The sequence below is a fragment of the Nyctereutes procyonoides genome, unplaced genomic scaffold (genome assembly GCF_905146905.1).
Source record: "Nyctereutes procyonoides isolate TBG_1078 unplaced genomic scaffold, NYPRO_anot_genome, whole genome shotgun sequence".
In the NCBI taxonomy this organism is placed as follows: domain Eukaryota; kingdom Metazoa; phylum Chordata; class Mammalia; order Carnivora; family Canidae; genus Nyctereutes; species Nyctereutes procyonoides.
In genome coordinates, this window is record NW_026575128.1 from 5,228,263 (window position 1) to 5,238,104 (window position 9,842).

At 56.4% G+C, this 9,842-nt stretch overlaps 1 long non-coding RNA gene across 2 annotated transcripts; it reads left to right on the top strand.

Moving 5' to 3' along the window:
* The first annotated feature begins 221 nt into the window (after positions 1–221).
* On the top strand, positions 222–8,026 carry LOC129520868 (uncharacterized). Of its 2 annotated transcripts, none has more exons than XR_008666694.1 (4): positions 222–404; positions 5,483–5,616; positions 7,169–7,371; positions 7,648–8,026. It is a non-coding gene; the product is annotated as an uncharacterized LOC129520868 (long non-coding RNA). The 2 variants fall into 2 exon arrangements; XR_008666693.1 differs by lacking the exon at positions 222–404 and adding an exon at positions 3,375–3,513.
* The last annotated feature ends 1,816 nt before the right edge of the window (positions 8,027–9,842 follow it).

A 9,842-nucleotide genomic window follows, 5' to 3' on the forward strand; every position in this document is an offset into this window, starting at 1 on the left:
GAACCCTCCGAGCTACTGAACTCAAATATTTACTTGTCTTGCACCAACAGGTGTTTACCGGGAAAGAGCTGTGGATGAGGCACCGCCTGGACAGACCAGGCGGCTCACAGCCCTGCTCTTCTGGGGCTCCTGGCCGCTGGGGGCGTGTGCAACCTTGGGCACATCCGTGCACATGTGCGTGCTTGGGGAGCTGGGCCCTGCCAGCCTCGACAGCAGCGGGAGCCATCAGAGCTCCCGTCCGTGGAACTCTTTCAGGCCCCTTTGATCCCCTGCAGAGCCCAGTGGTGCCCTCTGCTCTCCCCTGAGGCCCTGGGAGGGCGCGCAGCTTGCCCTAAGATGGACCAGGGCTGACGTCTCAACCTAGGCTGATGGGCTTCAGGGTCAGCCCTTCTCCTCCTCATACAGTAAGTGCTTACTAGCGAGCCGCAACGTGCGCTGTGCAAAAGGGATGAAGGCTGTGTGTCTGTGGGGCCTTGGCACGCGCAAAGCACCGGGGCACTTGCAAGGCTCCTGCTGCTCATTGCGGCCTTTCGTCCCCCCGGGGGCCCTTCTGGCTGGGTTGGGACCCTGCTTGCCAGATGGGGCCAGGGCAGCTCAGGACAGGCAAGTCAGGCTCCCCGTGAGGCCCAGAGCCTCTCCGAGCTCCCCACCCCACCCTCCAGGGCCCCTGCTGGCCTGCCCACCCCATGCTGACGTTCTTGGGGCCCCAGCTGTGGGAGGCACCTAGATCCTGCCCCTGAACTCGCCCCTCTGGCTTCTTCCCTCTAATGCCAGCGGCTGCCCCCCACTCCATGAGAGGAGCTGGCGGGGTCTGAGGCTCCTGCCCTGCGTCTCCTTGGGGCCGGGGCTCCAGTGTCCCAGATCCGCGGGCTCCATCCCTGGACTCCTGCTCACGCTCCTTGGAGCCTGAGGGCCCCACGAGCGCCAAGTCTCCAGCACCACTGGGCATTTCCAGGATTACATCATTCACTTGTGACCCGTCCTGACCCTTGGGCCATGCTCACCTCTGGTGGCATCAGGGAGGACCCCACTGACCCACTGACACTGTGTCCCTAGAACTTAGTATCATGTGCCCATTTTTCAGATGAGGAAACTGAAGGTGCAGAGGGTGAGTGCCTTGCCTGCAGTAAGAAGCAGGGCTGACCTCCTGGGATCCAGGGTCCATACCCTAGAGAGAGGAAGCTGTGGGGTCCCAGGGTCCCTCAGCCCCTCACCCCCCCTCAGTCCCAGAGGTTGGCTGAAAGCCCAGCACAGGGCATCTGCTTGGACGGAGGGGTCCTCCTGGTGAAGCTTATGTGGGGGGCACAGGGGAGCTCTGGTCTGGAGCCCGAGCCTGGGTGGCTGCTGCGGGGCAAGGTGAGGGAGGGGAGAGGGGATATTTCGGATAAACGGAGTCAGAGGCCAGGCGCACGAGGCCCGGGCTGGGTCAACACTATGAGTAGAGGCCAAAGGGCAGGGGCGCTGGGGGTTGTCCGGCACGAGTTGAGGTGCTCGGACTCTGGTCTGTTTTGCCAGAGAGCCCTCCCCTCCCCGGTGGCAGGGCTGAGGTGGTGGAGGGGAGGGCCACAGTGGCTCCTGGCCTTGTCCCGTCTCCTGTCACTTGCACGTGGGAGTGGAAGGCAGGGGACAGAGGTAGCCCGTGAAGTGCCAGAGGCAGTGAGTCAAGAAGAGCAACCCAGGTGCCCCGGCCCCCCTGAGAGCCCTAGAAGACATGCCCCCTCCCCCGAGGCAGCCGGGGCAGCCAGCCCAGCCCAGGCCCAAGGACTGCTGCTGTGGGTGGTGCTCGGGGGGTGCTGCTCAGGACGGCTGGCCCTCTGCTACCCCTTGCAGCGCCCCGTCCCCCCCCATAACACACACACAGACACATACACACATGTGAGCACGGATGTCACAAGTCAGATGCACATGATCACACAGGCGCATGCATTCGTGCCCCCGGCGCTCACCAGTCACCCCAGGTCCTCACGTGCCATCCTCTATACACAGCGCGCGCTCTCACACTCACGCACACGCACAGCACGCGCAGGTGAGCAGGGGCCAGGCACCTGGAGTTCTGTTCCTGTGTAGTCCTTGCTCTGTGACCTTGAGCAGCTCGCCCTTATTCCCATGATTTCAAAGCCTCTCCTGGTAGCCCTCCCCAGCGCCCAGCGCCCCACAGGCCCCCACAGGCCCCCACAGGCTGCAGGTCAGCACCCAGCTCCTCCCCACGGCGCTCTGTGCAGGCCACAGGGGACTTCTGCTCTCGTCAGGCCTCGATTCCTCCTCCGACCCTCCCGCCCACTGCTGCTCACTGAGGCTCTTCTTAAAATGTACATTCTGAATTGCAGGTCTGGGGGCTGAGGGTCTCCATTTCCAACAAGCTCCTGGGCCATACGATGTGGGGACACGCTCTGTGCTGCAAAGCTCCTGCCTCCAGGCTGACCCTTAGCCATCTGCACCCTCCCACCATGGTGTCACCCCATCCCCATCCCCATCCCTCCCCTTAATGATAAGAATGTCACCACCCAGAGGGCAAGATTCCTTCTCTGGACAGACCCTGGAACTCAAATGTTCCTCCCCTCACCAAGGTGGGCTCCATCTCCAGGCAGGCTTCAGGGATGACAAACAGAAGTCGAGGCCTTCTGGATTACTCTCCTCCTTAGCAGCTCAGCCCTGGTTCTTCCAGCAGGCCTGGGGCTGTTTCCTTGCACATCTAAAAGTTGTAAAGTCTTCCTAATGTGTGGGCGTGCAAGGCTGCAGGGAGGCCCGGCCAGAGCAATGCGGGCAGCCAATCACCTCCCTTCACCTATAAATCATACTCCCATTGACGGAGCCAAAAGATTAATTAAATTTCTTCAACAGCTGCCTCATCCTGCAGGCCCCTGTGTGCCTTGTGGTCACCTAGGGACGCAGGGGCTTCGCCGTCACACCGGCTCCCATCATAGAACTGTCCTGAAGGGTGGCAGTTGTGCTACACAGGAGTCCTGAGGCTTGAGTGGGGACTGCTTCCTCCCTCCTGACCATCTCCCGACCCAGAGACCTGAGCAGTTGCCTTGTTGGCTGGCCCACTGGTGTGTTCTCTCCGGCAGGCTTGGCGCTCCCTCCGTAGTAGTTTGGTCCCCCTCTTTCCCTCTACCCCAGCGATCCCCACTCCCCCTGCCCTCAACCCCACTTGCTTCCTTGTCTCTCTTGTATTTCAGGAACCAGCTACCGCAGGACACAGTCTACATCAGGGAGCCTGATGCGGATGCTGACCCACCTTTTCCCCGAGGAGCCACTTCAGCCCCTGGGCCTTGCAAACCCCGCATGTGCCATATGCAGGGGACGAGGTGCTCCTTGCGTGGGTCATTTGTCTGACTCAAAGCCCTACAGGAAAAAGGGCAGGAGGAGGTGGAGTCAATCAGAACACTTCATTCATTCATGCATCCATCCATCCATCCATCCATCCATCCATCCATCCATCCACCCAGGACGTCTGTATTGAGCACCTGCCCCGGCCAGGCACTGCTGTGAGCGCCGGGGACACGGGACAGAGTAAGATAGAAGAAGCTTCCATAGTCAGGAACTAATGACATTCAACTGGGGTGACAGACAAGATAACTGAATAAAGATAGAAGGGGGGCAGCCAGGGGGGGACAGGGAGGAAGGAAGCCGCTTCAGTCAGGGGTCAGGGACAGCATCACTGGGCTACCTGGGCTTGCACCCTCCCCTTCCCTGTGTGGTTCTTGATGAGCTCCATGCCTCCGCTTGCTGACCCTTAGGTGGTTATAAAGTGCCTGGTGTCCTGCCCTGCCCCTCGCCAGTGCCTCTCATTACATGGGGTGCTCGAAGAAGGTTTTTTTTTTTTTTAAGATTTTATTTATTCATGAGAGACACACAGAGAGAGGCAGAGACCCAGGCAGAGGGAGAAGCAGGCTCTATGCAGGGAGCCCAATGCGGGACTCGATCCCGGGACCCCGGGGTCGCCCCCTGAGCTGAAGACAGACGCTCACCCCCTGAGCCACCCAGGCACCCCAGTAGGTTTCTCTGAAAACGTGATATTTAAGGTTGAATAGGAGCCAGGCACAGACAGGTCACGAGAACGAGGAACAGCAAGTGCAAAGGCCTTGAGGCAGGAACGAGTTTGGCTTGTTTGGGGGGCTTGACAGCGGGGCCCACATGCTTGGAGAGGATGAGCAAAGGGAGAGGAGATCAGATTCAAGAGGTGTCAGGCAGGTGGTCTGGTGCGGAGGTCTCTGTGGCCGGTTGGGTTACAAACAAGGCCCAGGGGACATCAGTGAAGGATTCTGAATTTTCGGAGGAGTGTGCTGTGGCCTGGGGGATGTCTGCAGGGAGCTGGCGAGGGCGGTGAAGGCCACATGCCCTGCCCCAGGCAGGGCTCTGAGCCAAGCCCATAAACCCAGCTGGGGTGGAGAGGGGGACTTGTTCCAATAAGGTTGGTAAGAGAAGTGCATCCCCACAGTTCCAGAATCTTCTTAATCCAGGAGGGCCTTGAAGGGAGAAGCAGAGAGGCCCGGAGGGGAGCTTTTGAGGGATATTTTGCATCTTAATTGCATGCTAAGCAGGCCCGTGGGCAGGGCCAGCTGCAAAGCATTAGCTGCCACCAGACTCTGGGTGACTCAGGCCACAGAGCCTTAAAATATTTATTTTTTGCTGCATTTGGAATTCAGTGCCTGCAAGGGGGCCGCCGCTGGGGAGCAGGAAGCGGGAGCGGGTACCTGTTGGCAACCGCAATCTGGAAACGGCGTAGGGCCTGCCCCCGGAGCAGGGGGCAGCACACGCGGGCACCCGGGGGTGCCCCTGGGCATCGGTGGCAGGTGCCTGGCTTGCTCAGCTGCCTGGCCCTCCCAGGCTCCCTCCCTTACAAATTGATTTTCCGCTTTTATAGCCTGGGCACCTGGTTCGCAGCCCATCTCACATTCCTTTTGGGTCCATTTGAGGGAGAAAAAAAAAAATCTAGCTTCGAGTCCTGGACACATGAGGGTGTGAGTGCATGAATTCTGCAAATGTGTGGGGACGCAGTGCCCTGACTGTCCCCAGGGATGCGTGGCGGGGGCGCAGGCGGCAGGGGAGCTGCGGTTCTTGGCCGCCGCTTGCGGGGGCCGCAACCTCGGCCACAGCACCTTAACCCACTGGCCTCCATCTGAAAATGGGGCTAAGACCCCCACTCATTGGGCTGTCCTGAGGCTTCCGGGAGGTCACTAACTCTTGCAGAGCACTTGGCCCAAGGCCTGGCTTGGCTGCTCCTGATGTCTCTGCAAATGGTGGTTATTATTATTGGTGCCTTCTGCAGGGTATGAGCTGGCTCAGGGAGGGGGGGCCCTCTGGGACCCGCGGGGAGGCTGCACACGGACTCTCGGACACACCTGGGTGTCCCAGGGAAGGGCCCAGGCTGGGGCGGACCTGGAGCCTCACTCCCTCCTCATAGGCCTGACTGCTGGGGGGATGGGGCTGTGGGGGAGCTTCAATGTTTGATGACTCAGTTCCAGCTTTTTTATTTCAGAGAGTCTGCTGAGGCGGGGAGCCGGGGCTGGATTACCATGAAGTGCTCCTAATTTGCACAGAGAGATAAGGAGCTCATCATCACGGAGAGAGGGGGACTGTTATTTCCAAGCAGCTGCTGCGAGCTGGTCCTAGGTGAGCCAGAGTCTCTGCGCGCCGCGGGTGGGGGTGGGGTGGCGGTGGGGGTGGGGGTGGGGTGCCTGGGCTGGCTCTGCCTCAGTGGCTCTGCGCCCCGTGGTCTCATTCCGGCCACCACAGCAGGAGGTAGCCAGGGCAGGACAGATGCTCTGAGACAGGCGCCTAGGAGACAGACCATGATGCAGAGAACCCTGAGCTCATATTTTGGAAAATTGGACAAGTTATTGAGTTTTGGAAGTGCTTGTCCTGCCCGAGGGATACAGGGCTGTATAGCCTGGGCTGCCAGGTATCTCTCCCTTCCCCAGACCCCCTCCGGCCCCTGGCCCTGAGCGAGGGCCTGCCTGGAGGATGCTCCAGCAGCTTTTACTCACTAGGCTTGCTCAACCTGCAGTCTGGGCTCCTGCTACTGATGGGCCAGAAGGCAGATTCTAGGAAGAACTTCCCAAGGAAGCAGCATCAAGAGGGGCCGGTGCCATTCTAGCCTCAGGTGGCCTTTTGGGCGAGACCTCCGGCTGATGTCCCTTTTTCTGGCTCGGAGCCCCAGCAGACACTGGCTTTGGGGGGGTGTCGGCTGGACCTGACAGGAGGGACAAGTTGCTGACCTTTCTCCGGCTTGGGAGGAGGTCGGGTGGGTAGCAGAGAGGTCTAGGGGACCTCGTTCTTGTAGGACAAGCCCCTCACATCGGAGCATGGACATCGTCTTGAGGGCTTCTCATGGTGGTCTCGAGAAGGAGGAGTCCTCAGCCCCATTCTCCATGGAAGGAAACTGAGGCAAAGAGGGGCAATCTCAGGAGGCGTGCTCAGGCCGCTGCGGAAGAGGAGGCACCCTGGGGTGGTCTTGGAGGCAAGTGATTGTGCAATGCATAGGCTCATGGAGGGCCCCTCTGTGTCGGTCTGTCCTACTACCCTGTGGGTGCTTTGGCGTGGGCTTCAGCGTGAGCAGCATGGGCAGTGGCTGCCGCGTGGGAAGAGCACTGGACGGGAGTCCAGCCTCCATCCACTCCATAAACATTTATTGAGCACCGTGGAGTTGCCCCATTCAATCCCACATCAGCTCTGCGAGGTGGACACTCGTTCTGTAGCGCATTGATTCATTGATTCTAAGATACAGACTTTTAAAAAAAAATTATTTATTCATGAGAGACACACAGAGAGGCAGAGACACAGGCAGAGGGAGAAGAAGCAGGCTCCCTGCAGAGAGATTGATGTGGGACTTGATCCTGGGGCTCCGGGATCACACCCTGAGCAGAAGGCAGACACTCAACCACTGAGCCCCCCAGGCGTCCCTAAGATATAGTCTTAGACGTGGGAAACGTGTTCGGGTTGTTCGGGGTTACATCGGAGAGCGTGTGTCCCTCTCAGTGGTCTATGCAACAGGGGCACGTTTCACGCTGATGAATAGTTGGTTCCATGAAATACAGAACTCTCCCAGTTTTACAAATAAGGAAATCATAATTATAATAGGGTTAGTACCCTTGTTGAGTGTTGAACCCATGCCAGGTCCTAGAGTAAGCACTTTATGATTGTTGTTATTATTTCCATTTTGCAGATGAACAAACTGAGGCCCAAGAGGACTTGGGGGCACACAGAACAGGAATGGTTGGGCAGGGATTGGAAGCAAGTCTGGCTGACGGCGGCTCCCTGGGCTCTGGACCACTGGGGATGCCCGTGTGTCTATCTGCTCTGGGGAAGAGCCGTGAGCAAGGGCAAACGTGCTGCTGGCCTGCTCAGACCTTCAGCAACCTGGGGCAGGTGAGGTGGCCCCGAGGGCTGAGGTAGCTTTGGAGGTTCCCGAGGAGCTGCCGATGAGGGTGGGGTCAGGAAGGAGGTGCGTCCAGTATTTTTGCTTTAAGTGTCTTTGCTGCTAGCGTTTTCGTCCCGTAACTAATTCGGCGTAAGGCAATTTTGCCCCGAAGGCTAAAAGACAAAATAACTGGTTGACAGTTTAGTTTCATTGACTGGTTGGCAGTTTGTTTTCATTTCTCCCACTGACTCCATCCTCCCGTTTTTATATTATATAAATCTTAGTCCTCGTCACGGTCTGCACTGTGATGCCGAGTGTGAACTCATCACATCTCCCGGAGGACTTTGGAGAGACTCTCAACGGACAAGTGACAACGCCAAGAACCAACAACGGCAGAGGCGATTTTCACGTCACGACGCAAACATGCAGCCTAGGATCTGGAAACAGATACTCACGAAGGAAGAAATGTTAGTGAAGATTGAAGAAGTACGACGCTGGACAAGAAGGCTCATCCAGGAGCAAAGAGAAATGTAGAATTCTACGGCCGAAGGACTCCGAAGACAAGTGCGAAGGTACAAGCCACGAGATAAAATCAGTTATTGGCACAGCATTGCTGTGAATCTGTACGTACCTTAAATGTGTTCAAATACTTTGCATTCTGCAATAAAGTCTTTTAAGAATTTTTATTTATTTATTTTAGAAAGAGAGAGAGAATGAGTGAGAGATAGAGAGAGAGAGGGAGCAGTTGGGGGGGGTGTTGGCAGAGGGAGATAGAGAATCGTAAGCAAAAAAAAAAAAAAGAGAGAGAGAGAATCATAAGCAGACTCTGCACCTAGCACGGAGCCCCATTTGGGGCTCGCTCTCACCGCCCTGAGATCATGACCTGAGCTGAAATCAAGAGTCGGACGCCTAATTGAGTGGACCTTGCAAGCACCCCTACAAGAGTGTCTTAAATTATGTTATTCATTATTCATGTTTCATTATGTCCTTCGTTAGGACACAATGTCCCTTATTTTTTTGTGGTTTTACACGTGATGGCAAGATTACCTTAGGGCCGATTAGTCATGTGATGAAAAATACAGAAAAAATGTGTACAGCAAAGATGCTTCTGGCAAAGCTACCTAGACCCAGAAGGTGAGTGGTGTGAGTACAGTGCTCAGGAATGGGGGCTGGGGGTGCCGAGGAAAGTGACAGGGGCGCTTTACAAAGGACGTGGCCGTTGGCTCTCCCACCTCCTTGCCATCACTTCCCTCCCCTCCGCTTCTTTGCCACTGTCTTGCACACCGTCGCCTTCTCCAAGCAGGGACAAAGTCAGTGCGCACATCCAAGGTGGCGCCAGAAGTCGTGGGATCAAATGTGCCTCAACTGCTTCTCACCCAGAAGTGACTGAAACCTCAAAACCCAATAGAGCCACATCCCTGAATAGGAGGGTCAAGGATGGGTACATAAAGGCCGATGCAAAGCCTCATGACGTGTGACGGGAAGGCCAATTAGCTTTGGAGGGTCAGACCCCAGAGAGGAGGCAGGGGTGCATGGTGGGCAAGAATGTGGATGTCAAGGTCAGATAGACTTTGGTTCTAAGCTGGCTTCATCCACTGAGTCCCTGTGTGGCCCCAGGCAAGCTTGGTGTTTGCTCTGAGCCTCAGTTTCCTCATCTATACCATAGGAATAATAGTGTTATTAGTTGCCTATGGCTGCATAACCCTACTCCCCAATTTAGCAGCTGAAAACCATTTACATTTATTATCTTGAGGTTTTTGTGCACCAGGAAGCCAGGCGAGACTGAGCTGGGTCCTCTACTCGGGGTGTCTTACAGTCAGGTTGTCACCGGGCTGTGGTTTCATCTGAAGACTGTGCTGGGGAAGGATCCACTTTCTAATGTATGCATGGTGTGTTGGCAGGGTTCAGTTCCACAAGGACGGTCAAACTGAGGGTTGCATTTCAGCACCGTGGTTGGTTGGAAGCTGTCCTTTGTTTCTTCCCATGTGGGCCTTCCCAGCTTGCTTCATCATGAAGAGCCAGAGAGAGAGAGAGAGAGAGAGAGGAGAGAGAGAGGGAGAGGAGGGCAAATGAAGTCACAGTCCTGTATCACCTACTCTCAGAAGTGATGCACCATTACCTTTGCACTCTTCTATTATTATTCATGAGAAGCAAATCACCCGGGATGCCTGGGTGGCTCAGCGGTTGGGCATCTGCCTTCGGCCCAGGGCATGATCCTGGAGTCTGGGGATGGAGTCCCACGTCGGGCTCCTTGCATGGAGCCTGCTTCTCCCTCTGCCTCTCTCTCTGTTTCTCTCACGAATAAATAAATAAAATCTTTAAAAAAAAAAGAGAAGCAAATCACCAGATCCAGCCTGCACTCAAGGCAGAGAGATTATTACACAAGATGCTATTATGTGAATGTCAAGAGACGGGGATCACTGGGCATCATCTCAGAATACAATCACATCTGCTTTGTGGGAAAGTCATGAAGGTTAAA